This window comes from Neovison vison, chromosome 4 (assembly GCF_020171115.1).
Source record: "Neovison vison isolate M4711 chromosome 4, ASM_NN_V1, whole genome shotgun sequence".
Taxonomy (NCBI): Eukaryota; Metazoa; Chordata; class Mammalia; order Carnivora; family Mustelidae; genus Neogale; species Neogale vison.
This window is the reverse complement of record NC_058094.1, coordinates 62,929,801-62,953,064: the sequence shown is the minus strand read 5'-3', so window position 1 is coordinate 62,953,064 and position 23,264 is coordinate 62,929,801. Positions and strand designations below refer to the sequence as shown.

Here is a 23,264-nt window from a genome sequence, read left to right as displayed (position 1 = left end):
AGTGAGCAATAGTCCAGGATGGCCAGGTCCTCGTCACTGGGATGGACACAGACATCACAGTCAACTGGAGCGACCAAATGATGCTTTGCTTCTGCTCTGGGGTACCTGTGCACCCCCTCACAACTCATGTGCTCATAAACAGGGTGCATCCAACCACCTGCTCTTTCCCTCACTCCTCCATCACACTACCTAGTGAGGGGCATTCCTATTTAAGCCCTTTCACTCAACATGGAAAATACTTTCCACAGAAAAACATTTTATAGAGATTCTAGTAAATTGGATAAAGATCTCAAAAAAACTCCAGGGACTCTGCACATAGGTACAATTACCAAAAGAAATTATTGTAAGTATGTATTTTGAGGCAACTGAGGTCCAACTTTGGGAAATTTACCTCTAAATACTTAGCAGACTGTGTTTTGAAAGTACACACTTTTTCGTTTTGTTTTGTTTTGTTTTTTGGTATTTCAGCATGTGCTCAGATTTGGCAGAATCTTGTGGGATCTCTGAAACTTCAAGCCTTTTCACTTTTCTCCCCTCATCTTTAAACCGCCTATAAACTTTCATCATCAGTATTCTGCTGCAGGTACAGACATGGCTGAAATGCATTGATTCATCCCAGAAGGAGGGATGTTTACAGAAATTAAGCCAGATTCAGTCAAAGCAAAGCACAAGTTTCAACACGAAAACCCTACCCCCGCCTCTAAAACATCCTTAGTTGTGTCTGACTTCTTGTCTCTCCTACTCCTCCCTTCATTTTGCTCTGTCATTTTTTATGTTATCATGTACTTTTCCTTTGATGGCAGTAATTTTGAAAGGATAAAGAAATTTTCTTCTGACCACAGGTTTAATACAGCGGCCTCTTAACTGATTGGTCTAAAGCAGAGATTACTCCACCTTCTAACATCTGTCGTGAGAGTCAGATTACAAATCAACCCAGAGGAGGCGATCAAGGGGGTATATAAGAGAAGAGGGAACAGAAGGGAAAGAAAAACTAGTGGTTATAGTGGTTGAGGTCATCAGCAGAAATCATGATAGTTCTTTATCAGACACTACCTTACAAAGGGACACCATGTCAGAAATAACAAACAGTTTAATGTTTAAAAAAAAAAAAAAAAAAGAAGTCTCAAATTTCCTAAATAGAAATCCTCTTTTAGATATAAAATAATAACACTTTTATAGTTCAATCTATGAAGACATATTTAATAATATTAAACAGAGTTAAGTATTTCCAATGAAGAAAATGATCCTTTCAACGTCGCCCCGTTTTTAAGTCACTTAAAGCCAGGAGAAATAATATCCGTGAAATGCATTAATTACAAACACCCTATACAATATATATAGCTACTTATGCATTTTATTAGAAAAATGAGTTTATCCTTGATATTTTATATTTAAGAAAAGGACTTGTGAACTGCTTTTAATGTCTATGTTTGTAAATCTTCTAAGATTACTGCAGTGAACAAAAACATTAATCAGTACCTATTTATGTTATGAAAATATATCTCCAATTTTTTAAATGATAAAAGTAGCCTAAGGCAGTCAGCAAAGATCTCAGAAATCCCAGTCTAAATGGCTTTAACTTATAATTCATGCCAAAAAAAAGTATGTCAAGGAAACACTGAAGGAAAGCAACAATAAAAACTTGGCGAAACACTGAATTTTTTAGGCTAAATGTTCCTGATGATTCTCTAACATATACAAGCACCCTAAAGGTAATTCAGAGATCCAACTTTACCCCATTAAAACACTGAAGTTTCCTAAGTGTCTAGAGTGTAACCTGATCATAATTGCTGTGAAGGGTAAGAGTTGACTATATGCTAAACCTTGCCATCTGTAGGTGCTTTAACACAACTCTAGTTCGGGGTGTGTTTTTTTGGTTTTTTTTTGAGGTCAAAAGTTTACAGTACTTATTTCCAATCACAAAATCCTCTGATTTATGTCATCTTTGAACAATTCTCAGAACAATTTTGGTACTACCCAAATGTAAATTCACAGAACACAAAGCTCTATCCCCAAATCTATTTCACATTCATATTACAGATAGTCTTTACTGATTAAACAAATGATGTTTATTTCCACATTTGGCAAAAGGGTTGAATTTTCCCCAAAATAATTTTCCCAAAGACTCTCCTTTCAGAATGCTACTAATTATTCTCATTTTAAGACTCGTTTAAGAAACTGAAAGCTTGTGACCCCGAATCTATACAGAAGGTGAACCAAAAAGTATTCATACTCAGAACCTCAGGTGCATTGCTACTAAAAATCCTATTTTTCAATATGCTCACTAACCCCACTCATTCCAGCTCCACTACGTACAACAGAAAGAAACGCTGATGTACTACTTACACCACCGGGGTTCAACACTGAAGAGCTGATATTGAGTTCAACCAAACAGATTTACAATACACTTAAATCTATTAAAATTTCGGTCTGCATATAAAAAGGCAATCCACAGTCTACTAAAAAGGACACTTTACACAGTCAGGAGATTGGCCTATAGTGCTGATGATTTTAAGACCGTGATCAATCCAAAATTTTTAAAAGGCACAAATGCCATTTTCTAAAATTCTCATTTTCAGTTTTATTTACTTCATTTACAGTTATCAAACTTCACCTGCCGAACTCTAACTTTAATTCACAAGAAATTTCCATTAAGCTGAAATCATCACCATAAATTCAGTAGGAGTAATGGGAAAGTATTTAAGGGTAGAATATAGTCCTTAAAAAGAAATAAGAACGTATTACTTGTTCCAGTTTAGCTTATAAAAGAACTGTACGCCTAAAAGACACTATGTAAATCATGTAAATCTGAAATTTATTTTTGCCGTGATCGTATAGTGGTTAGTACTCTGCGTTGTGAAATTTATTTTCAATGGACAGGAGAAATTAGTATTTAAAAGAACACTTCTGAAGCCTTCTTTTAAACCAAATAATCTGGCAGTAAAAATGATTAAATGCTGCTTAAACTATTTATGTGGAGGAACCTGATAATATCAAGACAAGTTGAATCAGTGTGATACTACTCTAATTTTAAAACAAAACCCCCAAGACCCAGCTAAACGAAGAAGTTTAGTGGAGAAAATATGAAAGAAATTTTGAATTAATGTTTCCAATTAGCAAGGACTTTCACATAGACTTAAAAGCAAATTCCTTCCCTGATTAATTAGAATATTAACACAGAGAACTAAACTCTAATTGGCAATTCTTTCAGGGAACTAGGATGGGACAGATGTGGCAACAGCAGACTACATGCACTCAAATGAAAACAACTGCAAACAAAAACAAAAACATGTTACTAGATACATGTCAGTTCTACGTTTAAATAAGAACACTTTTCAAAATTATAAAGGCTATACAGCTGGTGGTATAGCAGAAATATTGCGGCCAAAAAGTAAGTTCATTCTGCTCTCAAAATCACACTAAACTTTGCGAAGAGCTTTTTTGTCAATTTAGGTATAATGTAAAATACTGACTGAAAAGACTTTTAAAAAGATCTAGAATTGTTCCTCTATTAATGACTCTCTAATTATCAGAAACATACTTCAGTGTTTGCCATTAATTTAAGTAGGAGAATTTTACTCACTCAGAGAATACCAATTTCTTCCTAAGATAAAAAGAGGCACATCCCTAATGTGAAATGGATATGCAAAATTAAATGAAAAGAGAGAAAAATTAAGAAAGAAATTTGGGACAGGACCCATAACAGCACTGCAATTAAAAAGGTAAGGAGAGGAAATTCTCAGGGAAGACAAATAAATCCTCTAGCCTCTAAGATGAGGGACTTACTCTTAGGAGGGGGACACGATTCAAGGATAGCAAATTGAAGAGACTTAAAAAGCAAATTAAAAAATGCTGCAGCAAGGATTTCTGAACGCCAAATTTTAAACAGAAGTACAGCTACTAGTCTTAAAACAATCCTCTAAAATTTGGATACATGGACCCTAAAATACACAGACATCATCTACAAATACATGACATTCTAAAATCTTTGATAATTTTTCATTCTTTTTAGCTACCAACATTCTATTCTACCTTATATTTTTGTTGTCTCATTTTACAAGTAAAATAATTGTACAATCAATAACAAAAAATGATGATAAAATACTGATATACTGAGGTCGAAATTTGTCTTAAAATTTTTTTTTAAGATTCTCTCTAGGCAGACCCCTGGAAGGTTTCTCCACTTTCTATCTTACCCATTATTCCCCAATCCCAACCATCGGCACTCTCTAGAATTTCTCATTTCCTTGGTTTCCTTATTAAGATAAAAATATTTGTTATTTTTTTCCCCTGATTGATTTAGTGATCCTATAGAAATAAAATGAGACATCATCCTAAGAGATGAAAAACAATTTCTAACAATGAACAGTGATGGGTGTTATCTAGCCTTCTCGTGGCAATCATTTTGCGATATATGCAAATACTGAATCACCATGTTGTATGTCCAAAACTAGCGTTATGTATCAATTATACCTCAATTTTTAAAAAGATGCAATCAAAGGGCCAAAGTGGTTTGCAAAATGTTTTTGCAATAAAGTATAAATGACAGAAATCATACATGTTTGGTGATGCTCAATGTCTAATTTCCTTCTGAAACCTGGTGGATTTATTGGTGTTATTTCACCTCCCATGGTTATGCCATGCTTTCTATCGTGCTGCATTTTTGCCCTACATTATTAATGTTGTTGTAATTATCCTGCCTCTTCTGTTGTTTCAAGTAATAATCTTTTCTTTCCTCTTAAACTCGGAGTCAGGGGAGAAAATGTTTACTTGATCTCCTTTGAAGATGTGCAATACACTAAATTTTTCCATTAAATGAAACAGACCCTAACAGTTTTTTAAAAGACCCTCCCCTCACAAAAAACCCCACCTCTACATTTTAAAATAAAATCACTCTAAAATATATTGATTCCTTGCCTTCTGAAATGGTGTTCTTTGGTAACACATTAATAGTATTAAGGGTTAGAGTTAGATAGGTTATTCTTAAATTAAATATTCCTACTATTTTTTAGGACACATCTATAAATTATTAATTTTTTAAATGTAGATATATAGTCAGGATTTTCATTATTTCCTTTTTAATGAATATATATCATACCTTACCCATTCTCTTATTGTTAGACATTTGAGGTTTTTTCCCAATTTTTTTGGCTATTTCTTGTCATTTCTTGATGTATTCTATATGCCTGGTTTTACCAGCTGGTTTGTTGATTTCTAGATAAGGGTGACTTTACTCCCATATTCATGTTTTTTCCAACAGACAATTCACCCATTTGGCATGTACAGTTCAGTGGTTTCAGAGTTGTTCAATCAACACCACCATCAATTTTAGAATATTTTCAAACTCTAAATAGAAACTACGTATCCATTAACAGTCTCTCCTATTTCCAACCCCCCCCGCCCCCCCCCCCCCGCTCGTTTCCCTTGGCAATGACTAATCTACTTTGTATCTATATAGACTTGTCTATTCTGGACATTTCATGTAAACAGAAGCATATAATACGTGGCCTATTAATACTAGCTTTTTTCACAAAACATTTTGTTCATGTTCGTAGTATTTTGTAGCATTGTATCCCTACTTCTTTTCTTTTTATTGCCAAATTATATTCTGCAGTGCACATACACTTTTTTTTACCTGTTCATTAGCCAATAGACATTTGAATTATTTGGGGGCTACTATAAATAATGCTGCTACAAACATTCCCCTATTCATATTTTTGTCAATACAGAAAATCTACTAATTATTTTTTGCTAATGGGATGATATAGACCATAGGGGAGAGACTAGATATCCAAAGCAGACAAAACCCAGGTTTTTTGTAGGACCTACAATGATTCCTCCCTCCCTGAACATTCAATTACTGCCTTCCTTCCAACTTGCTTTCGTATTCCTCAAGTCTCCTTAATCTCCATCACCTTACCTGGACTACTTCAATAGCCTAAATGTGCTTCTGTCTTGTTCTCCGACAGTCCATTCGCCCCAGCACAAGGGATGCATCCTCGACACAACCTGTCATCATTTCACTTCCCTGCACTAAATCCTTCAGTAGACCCCATGGCACTCAAGATTAAAGTAAAAACGCCCTCGCAAGTAAAAGACTCATATCATCTGGGCCCTATTTGCTGCAGGTATAGGAACTACTTCAGTTAATGACCTTGTCACCACTGGACCTTTTTCCATGTTGCCCTCTTTGCCTGGAAATGCCCCCACCTACCCCGTGTGGGTGTTTCCCTTAGCTAGAACCGTTTACACTGTACCTTTTTAAAGCAACATCTCCATGCTAATATAAGCTTCAAGGGAGCAAAATTTGTCTTTTCTTCTAGCTAGTGGATCTAAAACAAGGAATGGCATAGAATGGATTCTCAACACATATTTGTGACTTTGATGAAAGACATGCTATGTATTAGCATACCTAATTCCTGCGAGTAGATAAGACTTTTCTAAATTCTGGACTTGGAAAAAAATATATAAAAAAACAAACAAACAACAACAACCCCAAAACACAAAACACAAACCTTAATCTTGGCTACTGCTCTCCAAGTGAGGCAAGCAGCCCTTCACTGTCAGGTCATATGGGTTCCTGTTGGGACCCAGATCCATCCTTTCTCAGAACCCCTATTGTGATCAGGGACTGACCAAAATGCTATGCTTAGTTCCTTGTCATGACTGGTTCTGAAATGGTCAGGTAGTGTGACCTGGGCCAATGAGCTGTTCCTGAGATTTTTGTTGGTGTTATTAGGGAAAAATCCCGCTCTCATTAAAGGGGAATATTGGCTGTTAAAATGATGTAAGCTGGGGCTGCTGCTGACCTTCTCTGCTATCACCGAATTCCTAACTGACACAGAAAAAAAGTACAGACGAAAGAAAAAGATCCTGATGAGATCATTTACGTCCTCCTATCCACATGTACCCAGAGCTAGTTGTAGCCTTGTACTTCCCACTTAATAAATTCCAAATTTGCTTATTCTGTTTGAGCTGGGTTTCTTTGGGACAGTCAAGGATCCAGGACCACACATCAGGAATCACTTATCCGTATTAGCCCATAATTGGGCATCAAAATAAGATTGTACCTACCTTTCCATCATCTGTCATTTTGCACATTTATATGGCTTAGAGCCCAAAGAATATGCCCTATTCTTATGGGTATCTTAGTGGAAAGCATGACTTCTAGTACCAGAGCTGGACTCCTACTACTTCCTTTGGTGAGTGGAACAATGCAAGTAGGTTGCAAAGCCAAGGCAAAATCCTAGGACATCTGAAGCTTTCAGAATGATAAAAGCCAGCACGAGAATTAACTCTATTAAGAAAAGACCATGATTCTGTGGGAATTCCCGTTACTCACTTTAATTCTTAGTATTTTTTGTTTTAACCTACAAAACTATGGGTGAAATAAAACCTCACCTGTTTCCTATGGAATCTAACTGGGTAAAACTGAAGGATCAGGTTTGGTTATGTAAAATTCTCTCCAATTTCATGCAAGATATAGGAATACTAAATTTTATACTCAGTACACCAGCTACTTCCCTATGAATGAAGTAAGAAGGGTGAAGCCACTTTTTCTGAATAGAGTGTTCATGAAATATTACAAAATTGGGTGTTTACCTAGGCTAAATTTCTCTTCTTGGGCATAGAGGGAAGGTATTGAAATAAAGACATTACCTTTGTCCTCAGTGACTGGTAGAATATAGCAGAACAAACAATATGACAAAGAAAAATCAGAATTGGGTTTGAGGGCTGGTATCTAGCCTAGCCTACCAGACTCCTGAAGAATGGTATGGTGTAACACTGTAGGTGTTTTCCCATACCATATATAATACCAAGGATGAGAATCCAGTGTCGGATGGGTGTAAAGAATACCACATCACTTACAGATAGCTGCAAGGGGAAGGAGGAGAGGGGAGGAGTGGCACGTGTATCAGTCATCCTGGCTATGGAAGCATCTAAAGAAGGCGCTAATTAAATCAGGACTCACGGGGCACCTGGGTGACTCAGTGGGTTAAAGCCTCTGCCTTCGGCTCAGGTCATGATCCCAGGGTCCTGGGATCGAACCCCGCATTGGGCTCTCTGCTCAGTGGGGAGCCTGCTTTCTCCTCCTCTCTCTCTCTCTCTGCCTGCCTCTGCCTACTTGTGATCTCTGTCAAGTAAATAAATAAAATCTTAAAAAAAAAAAAAAAAGGCATCAGGACTCACTCTTAAAATTTAGGAATGAATAGATTATTGGAAATTCCAGGTATGAAAGACATTTCTGTAGCTGTAGAAACTTAAATCCTTCCTCCATTCAGGGACCATAAGCTGTTGGTAACACAGAAAACATCATGTTTGTGGTGTCTAGGAGATTGGGGGGAAAGGTAAATTAACTGCACGTGGCCAGAGAGCATTCTCAGAAACGCCTCTATTAGAAACCCATCGTCCCATGGGGTTTTGTCGGATGGGAACAGCAAAAGTAACAACACTGAACAGAATCAGAGACCTCTAAGAGAAATGTAGCCTTCTGCTTACAGTGCCTTGTTTTAACACCATGCAGCATTACGTGGCCAAAGCTCAGGACTAAATGGTTGGAACATGGCAGGAGTTTTCAATATGTGTAATAGTTGCAGTATTAGTTTTGAAAAAACACTCAGCTTTAGAATTTCAAGTTTTCTTACCTGTGAAATGGGGAGACAATACAATAAAACCACTACTGACAAGAATGTTCAAGAAATGGGCATTTTGTGACACTGGAGGCCCATCAACAAAAATAACCATACTTCTATGTTTTATTTATTTCTACTCCAGCTGTAATGATCTAGAAGACATCAGAGAGTTGCAGAGTTGAGGTATAAATTGAATAGCATGAAATGCACCCATTTTAAGGGTATTATAGGATGAGTTTTAGTGAACGTACGCAGGTGTGTGTGCCTTGTGTTTCCTACACATCTTTCTTTAGAATCACCCACAATCTAGTTTTAGAACCAGTCTGTCAGCCCGAAAGTTCCCTTGTATCCATTTTCAGGCGCTCCCCACTTCTGTTCCTTAACTCAGGACGGCACTAACCTGTTTTTCCCTCTGTAGTGTTACTTTTTCTAGAAATTTCAAATTAATGGAATTACATAACATGTTATCTTTGGCTTCTTTGATTTGGCACGTGTTTTTTAGGTTCATGTTGCTGCATTCATGAGTCATTCACTCCTTGTTGTCGAGTGGTATTCCAATGCATGGTGTCCTGCATTCTAGAAAATCCATCCTCCAAAGATAAACAGTTGGGTTGTTTGCACTTTCCAGCTGTTCTAAACATAACTGCTAGGATCATCCTTGCACAACTGCTTGTATGGTCATCTGTCCCCAAGAGAAGTGAAAACACGTTGGTGTGAAATTGTTGGGTTATAGGATGAGAAACTTCCAATCCATTCCCCAAAATGGCCGTACTACTGTGCTTTCCCACCAACAAGGGATGTCATATGAGGGTTCTAGTTTCTTCCTGACCTTATCAACACTGTATGTTTTACTGCATGTCTAGCATATTTTGTTTTGGTTTTAATTTGTTTTTCTGATGACTAATGATGTCTTGTACTTTTTTGTGTGCATTCCCCATTGTGTATGTTTCTTTCTTTCTTGAAAGGGAGATGGGGAGGGGCCGAGGGTGAGAGAGAGAATCTTGAGCAGGCTGCATGCCTGATCTCACAACCCTGAGAGTATGACCTGAGCCAAAAATCAAGAGTCTGATGCTTAACTCTTCCAGAAATGAATATAGACTAAATTTGGGGAATGAAAAATAAGTCAGGGCTTGCAACTAATCATAAAGTTCCATCGGTACCACTGGAAGAAGCTCTAAATTATTCTAGAGAGAGATTAGATTTGGGAAATATATAGTTCCAGGTTCAAATTCTAGCTCTACCTACACCTCACTATCTGAGCTTGACTCATCTCTCTGAAACTCCATATTTTCATCTATAAAATGGGGATAACTTCTCTCTCCCAAGCTGAAATTAAGAATACAATGAAATAAATATACATTAGGTACTAGCAGTACGTAGGTAGGCAAGAAAAGCTTCTTGCTTAAAACATGCTTATATTCTGATATAAAAATATTATTTCCACATTTTCTTTTGAAAGTATGTGGTCAAGCTGTTATTAGAGGGTATAGCAAAGTTTTTAAAGGACTCAGAGACTAAACCATGAGTAACAGTACAAAGACTCAAAAGCAAAATTTTTAGAGCTAAATTTAACCACTGATTTAAGAGGTAGCATGAACTATCAAAACATTAAAAGCATAGTTGACAGTATTTATTAAATTATAACTTCACCATGTATATGCTTAAAAACAGCTTTAACAGAAAAGAGAAAAAGGCAAATGGCAGCTGTGAATAAAGTACATTTGAGGTGATTTAAGTAATTAAAACCCTTTTGTACTCACGGTAAATATGATTGTATCACAAAACTTATAAGCAACTAAAAACACTATACACTAAACCTACAGAGCAGGTATAATTTCCCAATGCAAAAGAACCTGGAGGAAATCTGAGAAAATAGGTGGCCTAATTTTTTTTACATTTGGTAAAATGTAAATATCATGTCAGGTTACATCACGATTACCTGAAAATTAAGAGTCAACATGAAATAGAAACTGTACCTGAATATAAATTAAGCTTTTAAAAAGTAATTGAAAGGGTTCTCTAGTCACTCTAAGAAATATAAATTTGCTTTGGAATTGAAAATTTCCTTCGCTTTGTGTGAAACAGTCCTAAATAAGCTTATTATGGGAAACCCAGGAAATTCCTTGTTAATAATATACTTTTTTAAAGATTTTACTTATTTGTCAGAGAGAGAGAGCACAAGCAGGGGGAGCGGAAAGTATAGGGAGAAAGAGAAGCAGGCTCCCCACCGAGCAAGGAGCCCATTGTGGGACTCGATCCCAGGATCCTGGGATCATGACCTGAGCTGAAGGCAGCCTCCTAGTCCACTGTGCCACTTAGGTGCCCCTTTTTAATATTTTTTTAATTGAGGAAAAGTTCTAAAGTTTTAAAGAAAAGAACAACAACATCAACAAAAAACTGGGCTGGCCCCTTTTTGCATCCTTCAAGCAAAAGTAGCCATATTAAATCGATTTGTGTCTAAACACAAATCATACTGCTTGAATTATCTATGTAACTTCATTTGAAGCCAGGAACAACTTAGTATCATTTCTGTGACCTGCATTTTCCTCTATTAATTAATGTCAAATAATCATTTCTGATACACAATTTAGCAACTTTATGAACTTTCAGTGTCACTAGTTTCCACAAGAATATGGACCTACAGACCTTACTGGAAGGGAGGGGACAGTAAACACAATGCTAAGCCTTGGTGACACCTTTACCCATATTTGGTTGGTTTGAAACTTTATTTTTGAAATTCCTTATCTTTTTCGTTGTTGTTCTTTACTTTTTTTTTTTTTTAAGATTTTATTTATTTATTTGACAGAGAGAGATCACAAGTAGGCAGAGAGGCAGGTGGCGGGGAAGGAAGCAGGCTCCCCGCTGAGCAGAGAGCCCGACGTGGGGCTCGATCCCAGGACCTTGGGATCATGACCTGAGCCGAAGGCAGAGGCTTTAACCCATTGAGCCACTCAGGTGCCCCGTTCTTTACTTTTTAAGAGAACAAACTTTCATAGGCAAAGCACTATCAATATTCACTGTTTAAAAGTACTGTATTTATGTTTATCCTAAAGCTCATCTGACCAGACACTGAGCTAACCATCCTAGAGAAGCATGACTAAGATTCTCCATTTCTTATTCTTTTGTTGCTTGAAGAGTCCAATACAATCACTTGCCATTTTTCTCCTCTGCGGCACAAGACACCTGAGGATGGTCCTCCTGAGCCCCAAGGGAAATGTACTCCATCTAATTATGTCTTTAATCCAAGAGAGAGAAGGAAAACAATGCCTTAACAACGTGGTTGATCAGCAATGCTTTCTGTGAAAGAGCATGATCAAAAGAGAAAAATTTCAGTCTAAAATGGAACTTGAGGGGCTACCCAGGTGGCTCGGTCGGTTAAATGTCCGACTCTTGCTTTCAGCTCAGGTCATGATCTCAAGGTTGTGAGATCGGGCCCCATATCCGGGCCTTACACTCAGAGCAGCAACTGCTTGGGATTCTCTCTCTCCCCCCGCACCCCCACCCTGAGCTCGTGTTTATGCTCTCTCTAATAAATACAAATCTTTAATTTATTTTTTAGCAGCGAGAGAGTGTGCACAATCAGGGAGTGGGAGAAGCAGGCTCCCTAGTGAGCAAGGAGGCCTGAGCTGAAGGCAGATGCTTAACCAACTGAGCCATGTAGGCATCCCATAAAGAAAAGCTTTAAAATGGAACTTGAGGATATGAAATGGAAAACCCTGTGCATGTGCCCTCAGAAGAATGGAACTTAAGAATCAAGGGACCAATTTCCACTAAATGTCTGATTTAGAGAAGACTGAGACTTATCTCCTAACCAATGAACATCCTCCCAAGAATGACTCCCCATTTTCAAGCCAACAAACTTACTTCTTGGGGTCTGGAGGGACTTTCCCCTCTTTGCATTCTGGCTGGACTTTCCCCCATTTGCATATAAGTACACCCCACCTAAAACCCTCAAAAGACTACAAGTAGCTTGTTACAACAAGTGTTTCCCAAACTGCAATTCCTCTGCTATTCCCAAATACACTCAATTTTCGGTAACAAAATAAAGCAAAACAAAAACATCACCAATGACACCTTAGGTTTGAATCCCAATTTTGCTTCTAATGAGCTAATAAAAGCAGGTGAGCATCACTAGGCAAGTCAACTGGACCTCTCAGTGCCTCCGGTTCCCCCTACCTAAAATGATAATGTAACAGCAGCTACTTAATAAATTGTTTTTGAGGATTATGTAGATTATTATGAGAAGAACTCAGAACACCACCTGGCACATGATAAGCACAATATGCATGCTAGCAATTATAAATCATCTTTCACTTCCAAGGACTTTCCATTCTACCCATACTATGGCTGAAACAGGATCTGTGTTGATAATACTTGTTTCCAAATCTGTGTCTCTACATTGAAACCACACTGATGATTGTTCCATAACTAAGAAATGTACTCAAATATAAGCAAACTACATTTAATTAAACAGATGACTTAAACATATACCTCTTAATTTCTGTTCATGTCCCAGCTGGGGTTACATCATGGTTATTACTATTTGGTAATATAATGACAGTTATTCAATTAATTTATTTATTTTAAAGATTTTATTGTTCAGTGATCTCCACATCCAATATGGGATTCAAACTCACACCCCTGAGACCAAGAATCATGTACTTCACCAACTGAGCCAGCCAGGCACCCCTATAGTGCAATTATTTTAAATAAGACAAATTTATATATACATAATAAAACTGACACAGAAATTACATGTATACAGGCAACTGTAATGTGAAGAATGTTCTGTGAATAAAACAATGAAAAAGCATCAACTGACATGTTGTTCTACCTAATGAGAAAAAATAAAGTAGGATACTTCTAACTCAATTTTCTTCACATCTTTAATTTACAACTTTTGAGCATTTTCTTCTGACAAAGCTCATGTTGCAGTACTTGATGGGATCAGTTAATCAAAACTTCCCATTTTTGAGATCAGAATAATTTTTCCTACTTAACTTATTTAGAAGGCGGCACAAAACATCTTTTCAACTGTTACAAGATTCAATTAAAAGCAGATGAGTTGAAAGACCTGGTTCTGTTTCACTATATACATTACCGCGTAAGAAATAAAATTTGAATACTTTGAAAATAAAAAGTGGTTTCGTTTCAACTTCAAATCAGAGAATTTAGAGACACTCAGGACATGCTTCACATTCTGACACAAGGAATTTATACCGGGTTTAAGTTGATACAACGCATGCCAAGGCCAAGAACCACATCTTGCCAAAAGGAATAGTAAATGTTTGTTTTTCCTTTTCTCTCTATCCCTCAAGGTAACCTATATTTATCTCTGCTTCAAATCACTGTGAAAACTTTAACTACCTCATGAAACCTCAACGTGCTATGTAAACAATGATCAGATATATTATTTTCATAACCAGCCCTTGTAATTTAGTAGGAAATAGGACCCTTCATCAACAGAGACCTCAGTAAAAATAATGACTTAATTAAATGAAACACTGAAGCAGAAGTATCACAATAAGCCAAAGATATCAAATGTACTGGAATAAACAAGGAATAACTAAATGCCTCTTATTTGCTATCCCTAAAATAATCACAAAGGCTCGAGAAGTAAGTGTATAGCTCCTAGTGTGGCAGGTGTAGACTTGCAGGACAGGGGCTCAGGGACTTGAGGACAGCCACCATGGCAGCGTGTTTGTGGGGTCTGTGGCCGGCACAGCAGACAGCTTTCCTCTTAAAAATAAGGAGGGGGAAAAAATAAGATGGGAAATAGATAAATAGGGTGAGTGCACATTATGCAATAATGCACTGGCATTTTGAGTATGTTAAAATAAAAATACATTCACAAGATAACAGAAGTATTTTACAAAAGGCTCTTTTATATTTTCAAAAGATACTTTAAAGAGAAAGTGTGAACTGACCATGACATATCATATAAATAAATCAGTGGACAAGTTCAAAGAAGTAATAACTTACATGTAAGACAATAAAGATTTTACGGAAAATTTTGTGTATTTCGAAGCAGCAGCAACATTAAACACCTAATATCTACATTAGGGAAAAATCTTACGTGTTCCAAAGCATCTCGTTGCAAAGAAAAGATAACTCTAGATTCCACTAGGTTAATAAAACAACATCTATTTAGTATATAAATAATGCTCATGAAACAAGCCTAATTTGTCTAAAAGATGTTTAAGTCAAAGGAATTTTACATTTCTAGTCTATTCAAATACAATAGCATGAGTAACCACAATATAGTTCAAAATATGTCAGTTCAAAACTATCTTCTACTTTCACACTTTGTCTTATAATCTATGAAACAAAAGTTTATTTTCTGGACTGTAATAAAACTGCCATTTAATAAAGAAAGAATTAGAAATCTAGATCAAATCGCTTTTTTTTTGGTATTTGCCAGAAAGAAAGAACACAAGAAGAGGGAGAAGAAGGTAGATGAAGAAGGAAGTCCCCCACTGAGCAGAGAGCTTGATATGGGACTCAGTCCCAGGACACTGGGATCATGATCTGAGCCGAAGGCAGACACTTAACCAACTGAGTCACCCAAGTGTCCCTAGATCAAATCACTCTTTGAGTGACAAAGAACTGAAAGAAATTGAGAGATCACCTGTCTCCCTTTTGCCCCTACTCTTGTTACACTAACTGAAGTCACCAATTCAATAATTATGACACAGTTGTTCCTTTTGAAAATATTATTTTATAGTTTAAAATCAAGACTTAGAAGTCTCGGTATTCATATAAGGCACTGGTAGGTCTAAACTTCCCCATTCATCTTTCCACTGAAATTCACCCTGGCCTATGACACTTCTGCCTTTTCTGTCCTTTTCACTTCTCAAGTGTAGCAAAACCGTGCTCCAACTCTCTGACACTGAGAGGTGGCAAATTTCCAGACCTTTAGGTCGAGGCCACAAAATGTCAAGTGTATGATTTTGCTTATAAAATATATGTAACTAGCACCAAAAAGTCAAAACTGTTAAAAGAAAGTCCTCAGGGACGCCTGGGTGGCGCAGTTGGTTGGACGACTGCCTTCGGCTCAGGGCGTGATCCTGGAGTCCGGGGATCGAGTCCCACATCAGGCTCCCAGCTCCATGGGGAGTCTGCTTCGCTCTCTGACCTTCTCCTCGCTCATGCTCTGTCTCACTGTCTCTCTCTCTCTCAAATAAATAAATAAATAAATAAATAAATAAATAAAAAGAAAGTCCTCAAATTAATCAATTCAAAACCAATTCAGTATCTTTAAATACTTCAGAAAGAAAAAAAAAAAAAGCAGTGAAGTCAAACAATCCTATAGGCTGGGATACCACAAAAATCAACCTTGCATGCAGACATATATTTAAGAAATCCTTCAAAACTAAACTACAGGGCGCCTGGGTGGCTCAGTGGGTTAAGCCGCTGCCTTCTGCTCAGGTCATGATTCCAGGATCCTGGGATCGAGTCCTGCATCGGGCTCTGCTCAGCAGGGAGCCTGCTTCCCCCTCTCTCTCTCTGCCTGCCTCTCTGCCTGCTTGTGATCTCTTTCTCTGTCAAATAAATAAATAAATTCTAAAAAAAAAAAGTAAACTACATACATTTGCAGTATATGGTTAAATTACCCTTAAACCATTATTAAGGGCTAAATACATCTTATTCTCCTTTTGTTCTTTTTGGAAGGGAAGGCAGGATGTAACTAGGACAAAAAATATATTTCCATTGACTGTAGACACCCGTGAATCATTCATGAGGTAGCAAATAATGCTTAGACAACCTAATGCATGGAAGCAGGTTAAAAATCACAATTTGTAAAATTTGCTTTTAACTTCTCTGGATTCCTCCAGTTTATCTGAGTCTTAAGCTAGCCATGAAGTCTCAATGGAAACATCTATATCCTAAGGCCAAAGAATCACAGAAAGAAGAGAAAAGAAAAGAAAACCTATTTAATTATATGGATATGGATAATTTCATAAATAAATGTTTAATTTATCCTTTACATCTAGATATGGTAAACAATGGAGAATAACATAAATGATCTGAGCTTCGAAAGTAAACTATGACGTGTTTAGTGGAAGTGGCCTGACATATTTGCTATTTTATCTTTAAGGAGATTCTGGCAAGGTCAACTGACTGAAATTCAACACCTATCCAGAAAATAACATGTGTTATCTTCTAAATAACATGTGTCACTTTCCTTCCAAAGTGAGAGTGAATGGCTTAGCTAAAAATCCTACTATCCTAAAATCAAACGCCACATATTCCTGAAGTTACTGTGGTCTCACTTATGTGAAATTTTGCTTACTATGGACCTTGTCCTTAAAGCTAATGACTCTAGTATCCAGATAAGTAAGAGTATACAGGTTTGAACTGAAATCTAAAGGCCATCACGACAAGAACAAAGCAGGAAAACACACTCTGCTAACCATCTATAAACCACTTCTCCTCATTTCCACACACAACCACCCATAGTGCAGTACAGAAAACCACAGCTGAGAAATCAGAGTCCACTCTAACCTTCTCAGACAATTCCCACTCTGGTGCTACCTCCCCTAAGACATGTTAACTCAAAGGATTTATACACGTATAGACTGGTGATGCTTTTAATTTTAATGATTTCCCAAAAACTCCAGTTACAGCAACAGAACTCACACTTAGGAACTTCCAATTTAAAAAAGTATTCTCGGGCGCCTGGGTGGCTGAGTCAGTTAGGCATCTGCCTCCAGCTCACGGACTCAGGTCAGGATCCCAGACTCGCAGCAGTAGGAAGTTTTGCCTCAGGCTCCCTGTTCTCTCACTCGCTCTCAAATAAATAAATAAATAAATAAATAAATAAATAAATAAATCTTTTAAAAAAGAAAAGAAAATTAACTGATCTCACAGTAAAATGGCTCTAAACTGAAACTCAACTTTCTTATAATCTAAGAAACAGCCTTATGAATTTTATTTAAAAACATGTTTTTATTATTTTATTATTTTTTAAAGATTTTATTTATTTATTTGTCAGAGCACAAGCAGAGGGAGTGGCAGGCAGAAGAAGAAGCAGGCTCCCCACTGAGCAGGGAGCCAGAAGCGGGACTTGATCCCAGGACACTGGGACCACCACCTGAGCCGAAGGCAGATACTTAACCGACTGAGCCACCCAGGAGTCCCCAAAACCATGTTTTTAAATTGCTGTCTACAATTCTAAATTTTGCTATTCCAAAATTTAAGTCAATCAGAAAAATCAGGCTCCCCTGTATTTCTGGTATGTTTTTCAACAACACTCTACACTTAACAACACTCCGCTTGTCTGTACCTATGGAAATAGCAAGGATATGGTTCTAAACAGATTCCCTAGACACTGTGATTACCTCAACCTGAAGCACAGCACACTTACCTCAGGAGGTGTGTACCTTTCCCAGAGCCCACTTTGAAAGCCTTGTGAACTCCATACAAATGAAACATTTACTTACGAGAGACAGCTTTTTGTTGTCATTACTGGTGCTACAACCTCTACTACCGTGGGCAGATTAAGACTTTTAGTAAAAAAAGACATTCACAAATCAATGCTCAGGTTTTTTCCTTAAAAGAAAAATCAGAAAGCCAAAATTCAATGTGGAAACACTGAGCAAGGAATTATGGAGTTAAGCCTGTAGCAATATTCCTTTTCCAGCTGAATAATTTGGGGGTATTGAAAGTGCTAGTTTCCACGGGACTTAGCATAGTATAGCACAATATAAATAATTAATAAATATTTCCAAAAGGAAGGAGAATCAGAAGGAAAAGAGTCATGGCCCAAAGGTAAAAGGAAAGATGGGAGCGAGAAAGGAAAGTTAAGAGTGCTGAATGACTTTAGTTTCATGGGGAAAAGTAGGCCAGTCTGTTTACACTAGTGTGTATATAAAAAAGGAGGAAAGTGGAATAGTAAAAATGCTTTCAAAACTGGCCTGTCATCCAAACAGTTTCCAACTGATGGCTCTGTGTCAGTAATACCCACTGCAAGGCAATTTCCACCTACCAGTAGGCCTGAGTTCAGCAGTCCGCTCTGCTCCCCGAAACCAGAAGAGCCTACCCAGGGAGGCTAGGGTTAGGATTCCAGCTCCCATAGTTAAATGACTGAGGGCATTTTGCCAGCTGTCAAAATATTTGTTACTTTCCAGATCACAGTGCCTACCATGCTGACATTTCAAAGAAACACCACCAAGCAGCAATACAATTAAATGTCCGCAGATTTGGCCTAAAGCAAGATATATATATATATATTTAAATGCTTTCAATGTTTGTATAGATTAATACTGATTTTCAATGGCTCAGATCTCCTATTCAAATCAAGCCACCCTGTGTTCAGAGGACTTTTAGACATCTCTTAGTTAAATCAGGCAGTCAATCATTCACCTCACATCTATGAATGAAGAGGGAATTCAAAACCCAACAAATACTCAGTTGAAATGTACTTTCAACTATGTCATAGGTAACATGGACATAATTTCTTTTGTGTCTTGAAATGCTTAATAAGATTTTTAGTATTTAGTACACAATAAAGTATATTAGTATTACAAGAAATGTATCACACTTTATTGTACTTTAGACAACTTCCCTCTCCATCTTTTAGTATTGAAGAGTTTGGCTCCAACTAGTGGGTGTAAACAATTCTTTGCCCACTCCTCCCCTACCATGTTCTCCCATCCCAAATCTTCTGGCATACAGAAAACAGACTTAAAAATAAATACAAAGTACATATGATTCCACACTGAGTTCAATTTTCCATAGTGAAGAGAAAATTACATTTCAAGGCTATATTGTCAAACAGATTTATCTAATGTTTGCTCCTGTTTTGACTATCAATTCTAAGAATATTTTACTGGCTAACTTTAAAAATGCTTAAAATGTGAGAGTGGAATGGAAATACTGATGTAGATATAGATTAAAAAGCACAGTTTGGTCTGTTAAATAAATTTTGACTTTTTAATTCAAACTACAGAATTCCCTTTCCATATACTCAAATCTGAAATTTATATTTGTACTCATAGACACAAACCTGTTGAAAAGTGTGAGGTAATATAATCAATCTTGTTCTCAAATCAAAATTTTTATGCATTCAACAACACTGTCTTCAAGAACATTTTGTCCACAATATTATACATGTAAGACTCAAAATATTTTTATATAATGTCCTTCTCAGCCCTGAAAATAAACTAAATAAAGTTCTATTTGAAGTTCTGTTTGAACCAACTCTGCTCTCAAAACCATGCCACTTCATTTCTTAAATAATTAAAAATATTTTACCAGATATAAATTATTTTACCTTTCAAGATAAGGATTCTAAGTAATTCTATAGTCACTACACATTTCATACAACCTGTTCTAAGAAAAATGATTCATCTACCAAACTATAAATGCTATCTGTAAACTATAATTTCTAATATTTCAAGGGATAAAGAATGCTGATTCATAGCATACCACATTTATAATGGAAAAATGAATCCAAATGGCTTTCCCCCATGTGCTTCTCCCCCATCCCTAAAAGTGAGCATGAAATGAAAGTGACAGGATGGAACTTTAGTTCCAACTTAGCAGAACTGTTTAGGTAGTCATTAAATTGCTAATGAGTTGTCACGTTTCAGTTTGAAATAAAGGTTAAAAGTTAGGACCTGCTAAAGAAATAGAAGCAAAATAATGTTTGACTTTTAAATTAATTTTGAAGTCCTCACGTATCAATATGATTTTCCTATATTACACTTACTGCCACAAATATGCTTGTATTCAGGGCCATTTAGACATAAAATAGAGCTTGGTGGTCAAAATCAAGGTCTTTGGAGTGGCAAATTGCCACTTACTTGATATGACCTTGGAAAAGTCACTTAACCTCTCTAAGCTTCAATTTCCTTATCTGTTTATTCTAAAGATAACTCAAAAGCACTTACATAATCCCTGGCACACAGTAAGAGAGCAGTAAGTAATAGCTGCTGTTATTAATATTATCAAGGGAATCTCTGCAAGTTGCAGTTATAAAATTAAATGTGAATAAGAAATAAAAGAAAAAACCCTAAAGATCAGACTTAATTCTTTCTATATATGAAAATCATGGTGGCAGAAGAGACCAAAGCCTGAAGAAAGATCAAAAAACAAAACATACAAAACAAACCAAGAAACCAATAATAGCAACCAGTAACTTGGAACACCTAAAGAAAACTGCCAAGGACACAAGGAAATAGGTGGTCTGCATATTCCTATAGCTATATGTATGTATGTATGTATGTATGTATGTAAGCTCAATGACCAGCGTGGGGCTGGAACTCACCACCAAGGTCAAGAGAGCAAGAGCAGTATGCTTTACCAACTGAGTCAGCCAAGCATCCCTCCTATAGCTCTAGGATAATGAATTCAAACATCAATATAGACGGTGGAAAAAAGACCAAAAAAACTTCCCTATCTAGAAACCGAAAACTAAGTAAGGAAGTTAAATTTTGTCTCCAAAGACAGGTAGTGGGAAATTTTTTAATTATCTGGTTTTTAGAGATTTTCAATTCCCTCACCCTACCAAGATACCACAAAACCTATCCGATATGGTAGCATAATCCAGTAAGGAAGTAAGTAAGAAGTTCTCAGATCTGCTTCAGGTTTGTCCGTAACTTGAAAAGAACCTTCTAGGGTAGTGACAAAATAAATAGAGAATTGGAGGCATTATCCTCTGAATTCTATCCTGATTAAGCATACTTTAGGACAGAAAATATGCAACACAGGTAATTTCTCAGAACATTTAAGACCCATATACTTTAAGTACCTGATACAAATTAATTTCATATTTAAAAACAGTATAAAAACTATTTCTAGTTTTTATTTATAGAAGCAGAGTTCAATGACTCTGAATATAAATAAATTCTTAGTATTTACTACCCAATAATTAAGCAAACATTCATTCAGTCTTTCCCATATACCAGGTGCTATTCTACAAGTCAGGGATACCATTTTTTCACCAAGACAAAAATAGTCTCAATTTTCATGTAGCTTTTATTTTCGTAGGGAAAACTATAAAAAAATAAGAATATATCAGGTGATAATAAATATCATGATAAAAATCTATCAGGATTGTGTGTTAAGAAGTGACTGACAAGCTATTTCAGACTAGTTGGACAAGAAAAGCCTGCTCATTAAATTTAAAACATTTAGCTCCATTTGCTGCCACAATCAACAGCAGCTATTCTTTTATTTATATACAAAAAGAAATTTATATACAAATGCATTACATTTTGCCAGGCTGGGACATTCTCTATCACCTCATCCAATGGGTATGTGTAAACTCTTCCCAAATATACACAGTAAACACTGATAAATGGTAAGATCACCTGACCTTCAAATTCATTTCTAAACACATTCCCACAGAATTTTTATAACACAACAGAAATGCTGAGAAATGTACATTTTGTTTCTTATTTATATTTGCTTTGTTTACAATTTATTTTGCTAAACTATACTTTTTAAATATTTGAGTTTACTTAAAAATCAAAATATTCCAACAGAATGACTGAACTTTGACTCACCTGTGCCTGTACACAGTGCAGAAGATCTATAAATCTGTAGCCAAATCCAAGAGAAATCTGCAATGCAAACAAACAAGCAAACGTGAATAAAAAGACCCAGAATCCTCTCAGACTCCTTAGAGTGGATGTGATTTTTACAACCAATATAAAAGTAACTCATTAATAACATCTCGCCATTAAATTGCATGATAAATCAAGTAGACTTGCTGCATTACTTTTATTTTGTTAAAAAAAAAAACCGTAAAATATGTAAAGCCTCATTTCATTGTGAATTATGAGGTGTCTAGTCTACATTTTGAGTTCCCACCGTAATTCTTACTACATTTCCTTGTATCTGCTTAGGTCTCATCAGGAGCACTGGAAGCTGAGAAGCAGAGACCGGAGATCCCTATGTCAAGACCGCCTCCTCTGGACCAGCCCAGCATCCAGTGCATAATAACACAGTGCATGGTAAATGTTGGCTAAGTAAACAAATAAATAAAACGCACATTGCAATCTGAATTTGTTGATTCACAGTTTACTGTAAGGAATCAAAAGGCTCGAAACTGTCGAAATAAAAATCTAAGTAATTATATAAAGAAGTTCAAAAGTGATGGAATAATTTATCTCAAGAAAAAATTTGAGGGAAGCCTGGGTGGCTCAGTCGGTTAAGTGGCTGCCTTGGGCTCAGGTCATGATCCCAGCGCCCTGGGATCGAGACCCACATCGGGCTCCTTGCTCGACAGGGAGCTTGCTTCTCCCTCTGCCTCTGTCTGCCATTCTGTCTGCTTGTGCTCGCTCTCTCTCCCTCTCTCTCTCTGACAAATTTAAAAAAAAAAATTTGTTTTAAAAAACTTGAGTAAAATGATGCAAAAATGCCATAAATATATGTGACATATATATAAATATGCCATATAAGTCACATATATGAATTATATGTACATATATGACAATCTTAATATTTTACAAGAGCAAATGTAGGTAAGGAAGAAATAAGCATTCCAATCATGAAGGCACCTGCTCTTCTGCATGTATCTTTTGAGAACAAAGACTTTTTAACTCCAAAGGAACCTGCAGCATTTTTTCTGATCCACACAAGAACCACTTCCACTGCACTAAAGAAGTTTGTTTCCAAGATGCA

The 23,264-nt window shown here is 36.6% G+C and overlaps 1 protein-coding gene across 5 annotated transcripts in view; it reads right to left on the bottom strand.

Moving 5' to 3' along the window:
• NCOA2 (nuclear receptor coactivator 2) overlaps positions 1 to 23,264 on the bottom strand; it is a 305,109-nt gene that overhangs the window by 173,852 nt on the left and 107,993 nt on the right. For all 5 annotated transcript variants that reach the window (XM_044245473.1, XM_044245474.1, XM_044245472.1 and 2 more), the window contains exon 2: positions 22,145 to 22,201. The gene's annotated coding sequence lies outside the window, so the exon portion shown is untranslated. The remainder of the gene's footprint in view (positions 1 to 22,144; positions 22,202 to 23,264) is intronic.